General features: G+C 51.2%; 1 non-coding gene across 1 annotated transcript in view; it reads right to left on the bottom strand.

Moving 5' to 3' along the window:
* LOC124772919 overlaps window positions 1–1,678 on the bottom strand; it is a 1,909-nt gene extending 231 nt beyond the window's left edge. Inside the window, exon 1 of the ribosomal RNA XR_007014373.1 lies at window positions 1–1,678. This exon is cut by the window's left edge and continues 231 nt beyond it. This is a non-coding gene — a ribosomal RNA (small subunit ribosomal RNA).
* Window positions 1,679–8,704: the final 7,026 nt, after the last annotated feature.

Raw genomic sequence — 8,704 nt, 5'->3', positions numbered from 1 at the left:
CGTTCATGGGGAACAATTGCAAGCCCCAATCCCTAGCACGAAGGAGGTTCAGCGGGTTACCCCGACCTTTCGGCCTAGGAAGACACGCTGATTCCTTCAGTGTAGCGCGCGTGCGGCCCAGAACATCTAAGGGCATCACAGACCTGTTATTGCTCAATCTCGTGCGGCTAGAAGCCGCCTGTCCCTCTAAGAAGAAAAGTAATCGCTGACAGCACGAAGGATGTCACGCGACTAGTTAGCAGGCTAGAGTCTCGTTCGTTATCGGAATTAACCAGACAAATCGCTCCACCAACTAAGAACGGCCATGCACCACCACCCACCGAATCAAGAAAGAGCTATCAATCTGTCAATCCTTCCGGTGTCCGGGCCTGGTGAGGTTTCCCGTGTTGAGTCAAATTAAGCCGCAGGCTCCACTCCTGGTGGTGCCCTTCCGTCAATTCCTTTAAGTTTCAGCTTTGCAACCATACTTCCCCCGGAACCCAAAAGCTTTGGTTTCCCGGAGGCTGCCCGCCGAGTCATCGGAGGAACTGCGGCGGATCGCTGGCTGGCATCGTTTATGGTTAGAACTAGGGCGGTATCTGATCGCCTTCGAACCTCTAACTTTCGTTCTTGATTAATGAAAACATACTTGGCAAATGCTTTCGCTTCTGTTCGTCTTGCGACGATCCAAGAATTTCACCTCTAACGTCGCAATACGAATGCCCCCGCCTGTCCCTATTAATCATTACCTCGGGTTCTGAAAACCAACAAAATAGAACCGAGGTCCTATTCCATTATTCCATGCACACAGTATTCAGGCGGGCTTGCCTGCTTTAAGCACTCTAATTTGTTCAAAGTAAACGTGCCGGCCCACCGAGACACTCAATAAAGAGCACCCTGGTAGGATTTCAACGGGGTCCGCCTCGGGACGCACGAGCACGCACGGGGCGGTCGCACGCCTTCAGCTCGCCCCACCGGCAGGACGTCCCACGATACATGCCAGTTAAACACCGACGGGCGGTGAACCAACAGCGTGGGACACAAATCCAACTACGAGCTTTTTAACCGCAACAACTTTAATATACGCTATTGGAGCTGGAATTACCGCGGCTGCTGGCACCAGACTTGCCCTCCAATAGATACTCGTTAAAGGATTTAAAGTGTACTCATTCCGATTACGGGGCCTCGGATGAGTCCTGTATCGTTATTTTTCGTCACTACCTCCCCGTGCCGGGAGTGGGTAATTTGCGCGCCTGCTGCCTTCCTTGGATGTGGTAGCCGTTTCTCAGGCTCCCTCTCCGGAATCGAACCCTGATTCCCCGTTACCCGTTACAACCATGGTAGGCGCAGAACCTACCATCGACAGTTGATAAGGCAGACATTTGAAAGATGCGTCGCCGGTACGAGGACCGTGCGATCAGCCCAAAGTTATTCAGAGTCACCAAGGCAAACGGACCGGACGAGCCGACCGATTGGTTTTGATCTAATAAAAGCGTCCCTTCCATCTCTGGTCGGGACTCTGTTTGCATGTATTAGCTCTAGAATTACCACAGTTATCCAAGTAACGTGGGTACGATCTAAGGAACCATAACTGATTTAATGAGCCATTCGCGGTTTCACCTTAATGCGGCTTGTACTGAGACATGCATGGCTTAATCTTTGAGACAAGCATATGACTACTGGCAGGATCAACCAGGGAGCTGCGTCAACTAGAGCTGAGCAGCCGGCCGCCCGGGAGTGTGTCCCGGGGGCCCGCGCGAACACGCAAGCGTCCGCTCAATCATTCTGCAAACAGGAGGAGGCTGAGCTCCCCTGCACAATACACCTCGAAACCCTCTCAGGTCCCGGCGGCGCGCAGCGCCGTCCCAAGTACTTGGTCGGGTTCGAGAGAGGCGCAATCGCCCGGAGTTAGGCGAGTAGACGCTTTCGGTGCGACCACCCGTGCTCCCAACTGAGCTTGCCGCTGCCGACAGAGGCCCGGGAGCGTGCTGTCGTGGCATTGCCGGCGGGAGACAACACGCGCCACCTACGGTGACCGGCAGCTCCAACGCCAGCGCCACAGAAGGACAAAAGCCCCACTTGGGTGCCGAAGCGAACTCTCCCAGCACAGCGCACGCGCCAACACATCCGCACAGCTGCGATACAAACCACCAGCGAGAACCGCTGGGGCGACCGAGCAGCAGACGGCGTCGCGGCGCCGAGCGCCGGGCGGCGGCGCATCCTCAACGCACACAGTCCTCAATCGGACCAGCACACTGAAGATGTCCACCGCGCTTCGCACCGGGCCCGCGAGGACCTACTTTGGCCGCACGGCGCCGCGCGCAGGGTGCGCCGGCGCGCAGCTGCGACGCCTGCCGCGTCCGTCGGCCGGCGCGCCTGCCACTGGCCGCCCCCACCAGCCGGCTGTAGCGCGTGCGCCCACGCACCGCGCGGCCAGCACGCCGGGAGGCGCCCCCTCACCGGCCGGGGACGGTCCCACCCAGCCACCGCCGCGTATCGCTTCACACCCAGATGCCGTTCAGTTTCGTCGGCATGGTGGGTATCGCTGGAACAACCGGTTAGTACCTCAACCTATCGTCGCCATCACCGATTCACCCCTAGCGAGAACAACCGCACCACAACAGGTTACCATTTCTTCATTTGCGTAACTTCACCAGAAAACGCAGGCGTCCATCGCCATTTGCAACTTCAACGATTATTGCATGCCTGTGTCAGGTGTCACGCCACACTACGTCTGCCCACATACACGCAACAAAATGTGCACGCCTAGACAATACGTGGAAGGTGGCCCCCGTACGTATGCGATGTCCATTGCTCGAACGACTGTCAACCGGCCTCTGTAGCATGTCGCAGATATGGAACGCGGTGCACCATGCCATCACGGTGTGTGAGGAGAGACGACTAGGTCCGAATACATCAACAGACAGCTCATGCTGATCGCCATCCACGGCGTCCGTTCCTCCCACACGTCTCTATGGCGTACCACACTGCAATCCAGCTCTCATAGGGAGACGACACGTAGCTGCGTGCACAATATTTGCACTGTATGGTCCGCCGTTTTTGGGCGCAGTCGTTGTACGGTCACACATGTGCCACGATGTATCATTCAGTACATAAGGACGAATGTGCAGTACAGATTGTGGTTCACGCGTACGACATCAGCGGACAGTTGACACAGGCCGCACCACAACGTAGCCTGCGTACGTCGCATGCGAAGGGCATTGAACATGCAAACTTGTCACCAACCAGCTTGCAAAGGCAGGGGGCAAGGTGGGGACGTGGGGACGTGGGGAGGGGTGGGGGGGGGGCGGCATGTACGTCCTGCTGCCATCCACATTACAGTGTACAGCAGGAGCATGTGGAAAGTCAGCAAGACTTGCAAGGTGTTTAACATGAAGCGATACACAGGGGAGCGGGCAGTGCGAGTAGCGAACTATATTGCGAGGGTTGCGGGTGGGCAACACTACACTAATTGAACGAGTCGTATAACAATTACAGAGCAGGTTTAGGCGACAACGTGGGTTACGTTAGCGGACAACGTGGGTTAGGTTAGGGGACAACATGGGTTAGGTTAGGGGACAACATGGGTTAGGTTAGGGGACAACATGGGTTAGGTTAAGGCACAACATGGGTTAGGTTAAGGCACAACATGGGTTAGGTTAGGGGACAACATGGGTTAGGTTAGGGGACAACATGGGTTAGGTTAGGGGACAACATGGGTTAGGTTAGGGGACAACATGGGTTAGGTTAGGGGACAACATGGGTTAGGTTAGGGGACAACATGGGTTAGGTTAGGGGACAACATGGGTTAGGTTAGGGGACAACATGGGTTAGGTTAGGGGACAACATGGGTTAGGTTAGGGGACAACATGGGTTAGGTTAGGGTACAACATGGGTTAGGTTAAGGTACAACATGGGTTAGGTTAAGGTACAACATGGGTTAGGTTAAGGCACAACATGGGTTAGGTTAAGGCACAACATGGGTTAGGTTAAGGCACAACATGGGTTAGGTTAAGGCACAACATGGGTTAGGTTAAGGCACAACATGGGTTAGGTTAAGGCACAACATGGGTTAGGTTAAGGCACAACATGGGTTAGGTTAAGGCACAACATGGGTTAGGTTAAGGCACAACATGGGTTAGGTTAAGGCACAACATGGGTTAGGTTAAGGCACAACATGGGTTAGGTTAAGGCACAACATGGGTTAGGTTAAGGCACAACATGGGTTAGGTTAAGGCACAACATGGGTTAGGTTAAGGCACAACATGGGTTAGGTTAAGGCACAACATAGGTTAGGTTAAGGTACAACATAGGTTAGGTTAGGTTACACGTTGTTGTAAGGAAAGGTGTAGGGGGGGGGGGCGGGGGCGGCACGTTCGTTGATAGTGATTATAGTAAGTGAATGCTTGTGACATGATGAGATTTGTCACGTCAGGATGCACCTTTGGCTTATTAGAGGCGGCGCTCCAATTCTATGCTTGTGTCAGACCTGTGTCTTTGACTCAGGTCATTGTTTGTGGGCTGTGACAGGAGGTACTATTGTGATGTTGGGTGCACCGTTGTATAGGACATGTGTGGGTATTGGTGCCTTATCTGCGCAATGGTGGATGTCGAAAGGGGGGGATATTCTATTTTCCGCATGGACCTCCTGGTCTGGTTGTGATAGTGTGGATTGTGTAATGTGGCGGAGAGGATGCACTGGATGTTGTTCCATGCTGGTGCTTACATATTGTATGTGCGCCCGTTAGAAGCAGAGAGTGGTGCGTGATGAGAGTGTCTGGCTGACGTGTGGTTCCCATTGTGGGCACACTCTTTCAGCATGTATACGGACAGTTGTATATATATTCTGTAATTTGATGGCTCTGCATTGATTACTAATCAGCGCCGTGTGTACGGGTAATCTGGTTCCAGTCCAAAATGTTCCATCTGTGTACATTAGTGACAAAGACTCCCCCCATGCAGTGGGGCTCGGTCTGTTATAACTCTTCCGCGTAATATATTTGCCCCACGTTTTTGCGACTGCGAGTGCGAGTGCGAGTGCGAGTGCAACGCGAATGGGGACCGACATGCTGATGGCTCGGTATCGGACGCCGTACAGTGAGCAACGCGATCGCGTCTCTCGCTCGTAAGTGGTACAGGTCGCGGCTCATGTATAGGGACAGTATCGTACATGGCTGCTCTGGTTTGGGTTTCCCCTTGCCAGAGGTGGATTATCATCAGGGATCCCCGAGCTTCCGCTCATACTCCCTTCAAGTCCAACCCATGCATCCACTATCCAACTACACCACAACGAAGGAAACCAGCTCGGAAAAACTACCCCCTTTGTGGGGGAATGGACCTTCCATCTGAAGAGCGCCTTTAGCCACCCTTTTGGGTGCCCACGGGGAACCACGTGGAGGCGGTGCCGCCACTGCTGATGGCGACCCTTTTCATCAGCAGTATAGCATCCACATACAGCATAATCGTAATTACGGAGGTGCTCAGGGGAACAACCTGAGCCCTCAGGCTGGCGAGGCCCACATGCTGTTGATCACCAGTTTCCCAGGATCTCGGCCAGTTCCTGTCCATGTACTGGTATTTCTGCCCTCCGACATTCCCTTCTCGCCACTGGTGTCCCAGGAGCCATGTAGAGGCATCATCGGTGGTTCTGAGAGTCAGCTCGTCACCCCTCCACACTCAGCCATGTTTCCTCCAAGTGCGCGAGATATCAGGGCTGTTTCGGAATCATGGGTCAGGGAAAATGTTGTTTTCCAGTTGGTACTTGTTCTTGTACTGGGTCGCAATCGTTTCCTACTATTTACTGTACATTTCCTTAGGTTGCTTCACTGATGATTCTCGCTACTTCCCTGATCTCAAAGGCTTCCTCAGCAAATGCCTTTATTGCTGAGAAAGTTTCTACTGTTTGGAGCAGAGTTTCCTTTCTGTGGTAGGATGTATGTCCTACTGCTTGTATAAGCTGACTTCTGGGCTCAGTGTACTGCTTACAGGTGTAGAGGATGTGATTAGAATCCTCTTCCTCACCACATGTACATCTGGCGTCATCTTCAATGCCCAGGTCGCAAATTTTCTTTTTCAGGCCGTGGTCAGTCAGCAGGCACGTTAGGGAGTATGGTGGAATCGTCGCCCTCCGCCAACTTGCCTGCCACATTCCCACGTCTGGTATCCAGCCGTAGGTTTCTCTACCCTTCTCTGTCTGGTTCCATCTATTCTGCCACTCCTCCTGCAACATGATGTCTATTTGCCTGCTGGTATCTCGTCTAGAGCTTTGCCCAGCAATGGGTCTTGGAGCCTGGAACCCTGCGACCGAGCCAGCAACACCATGTCGAGTATAGTACAGCAAGGCTGCCTTTACTATCTCCAGGTCCAGCGGCATGCATCCTGTTAGTACTTGCAAGGCCTCCGTCGATACAGTCCTACAAGCTCTGGTCATCTGTAACAGAAATGGCCTTTGAATTGCCTCAATTATTCTTTGGACATATCGGTGCTTTGTCCGATCAGCCCATGCAGCTGCACCATATCTGCAAACAGAGAGGCACAAGCCCTGATAGATTACCCTTAAAGATTTTTTCTGCAGACCCCACTCTGTCCTAGTTATCCGCAAGAGGGAACCTGAGACATCCCTTAATTTATTCTGGATGTTCCTCATGTGAGGTGTGAACCAGAGTCTTTCATCCAGAGTTACACCAAGATATGTAAACTCTGCAACGAACTTGATATTTCCTCCGTCGAAGGGAATTGTTGGTGGTCTGTGACTGTCAAATCTGCCCTTGATGGTCATGGCAACCGTCTTATGTTTGGATATCCCTAGCTTGTTTTCGGTGGTCCATCTGCTTACGTCGCCCAGCGCGATTTTTGCTCTGTCCTCTATCTGTTTCCTGCTCTGACCCTTAATGATGATTGCGAGGTCATCCGCATATGCCACTTTTGTCCATTGCTCGTCTTCTTTTTCAATCACAATCTCATCAAAGACGAGATTCCACAGGAAAGGACCGCAAATAGAGCCTTGTGGACAGCCCTTTGTGATCAATTTTTCTACACAGCCAGCCCTACTTTGGACCATAACCTTCCGGTTTTTAAAGTAATCTGCCATTAAGTCATACAAATTACGCGGGCACTGGATTGCTCTCAGACGCCTCATAACACTAGGCCACCATAAGTTGTCAAAGGCCCCTGCTATATCTACAAATATTACTACCACATACTTCTCCTCACAATCCACACTACCCATCACTTGCCTAATAGCCATTTCTGTCGATGCGCCTTTTCGAAACCCAAACTGGTTGTGGGCCTTGATAGTTGAATCATCATAGCGTTTTTCCAGGCGACTGACTACCAACCTTTCCAAAATTTTCCCTAAGATAGATAGAAGGCATATTGGACGGTAGGATTTAGGCTCATCCCTAGGTTTGTCTATTGATTTCAGCAATATGCAGACATTTCCCTCCTTCCACGTATCTGGGACTCTTCTTTCCTGTAGACATTTATTGTATAAATCTGAGAGAAGATGGGGACTGGTGTGCCAAACTCTTTTTATAATAACGTCATCAATACCATCCGGACCTGTTGCCTTCCCTGATTTGCAAGCCTTTATTGCTGCCCCTATTTCTTCTAGTGTGAATTCTGGGTCAAGGTCCACATTGTCATAGTCGTTGTTGTCAGTTTTCACAGCTTGTTGGTCATCTGTGTCCTGTTCTGGGTTGTCATCAGGAAGCAGGTTCTGTAATAATGACCGTACAGTCTCCTCCCAAGTCATTGTAGGAGTCTGGTCTTTTGTTTTTATATTACTCAGCACGTTTTCTGTCCCATGTTTTGGCCGAATTATCTTTCTCACTATGGCCCACGGGTCATTCTGATCGCAGTCAGTGACCCATTTCTTCCAGGTCTCCTCTTTGGCTTTAGCAATTTCCTTATTGTAGTTGTTTTTCACTCTATTGTAAGTTTGTTTTGCTACTTCTATGTCTGGTGCATTATTATTTTTACGTGCTCGTTGCAGACTTCGTCGTGCTGAAATGGTGTCACGTCGCAGGTTAGCAAGTGTTGCATTCCACCATGGCACTGGATTCTGCACCTGTGTCCTCTTTCTCATTGATCGGCTACAGCTCTCGTGGATTGCTGCCTGTAGCCTTGTGACCATTTCATTAACTCCTACATTTTGGCTTTGTGGCCAGTGGGCTGTGGACCTGATGAGATGCTGGTCAAAGATGGGCCACTTTGCGAAGCTTGTGTTGTAGGTGACAAGTTCCACAGTAGCTCTCGCTCTTTGAGGTACCACGAAATCATATGTTATTGCCCTGTGGTCACTTGACGTCCATTCTTCATGAACCATCCACTTGCACACCGCTTTGGCAGCTGGAGGTGTGCAGAGTGTGATGTCAATATTGCTCTCCCCATTTGGGCCAGAAAATGTAGTTAGCTCTGACCTCTCATTCATTATTATCAGCCCGTGTTGTGAAATGAAGTCTTCAAGCGTTCTGCCTGCTGCATCCATCGTTGAGCTGTGCCAGATTGGTGAGTTTGCATTTGTGTCCATCCCTATTATAACTGGTTTTCCTGGCAGTTTGTCGAGGATAATCTCCAGTTGATGGAGAAAAAGATCTATGGGTGATCCATATTGGCAATATATGCTGGCAATGTAGATGTCACCAAAGGCTCCATTTATGTTGGCAGCAGCTATGTGCATGTTGCAGAAGCTTGTCAACTGCAAAGCAGTTACTGTTTGTGACTT

The sequence above is a fragment of the Schistocerca piceifrons genome, unplaced genomic scaffold (genome assembly GCF_021461385.2).
Source record: "Schistocerca piceifrons isolate TAMUIC-IGC-003096 unplaced genomic scaffold, iqSchPice1.1 HiC_scaffold_943, whole genome shotgun sequence".
In the NCBI taxonomy this organism is placed as follows: domain Eukaryota; kingdom Metazoa; phylum Arthropoda; class Insecta; order Orthoptera; family Acrididae; genus Schistocerca; species Schistocerca piceifrons.
The sequence above is the reverse complement of the archived record's forward strand: the minus strand, read 5'-3'. Positions and strand labels throughout refer to the sequence as shown.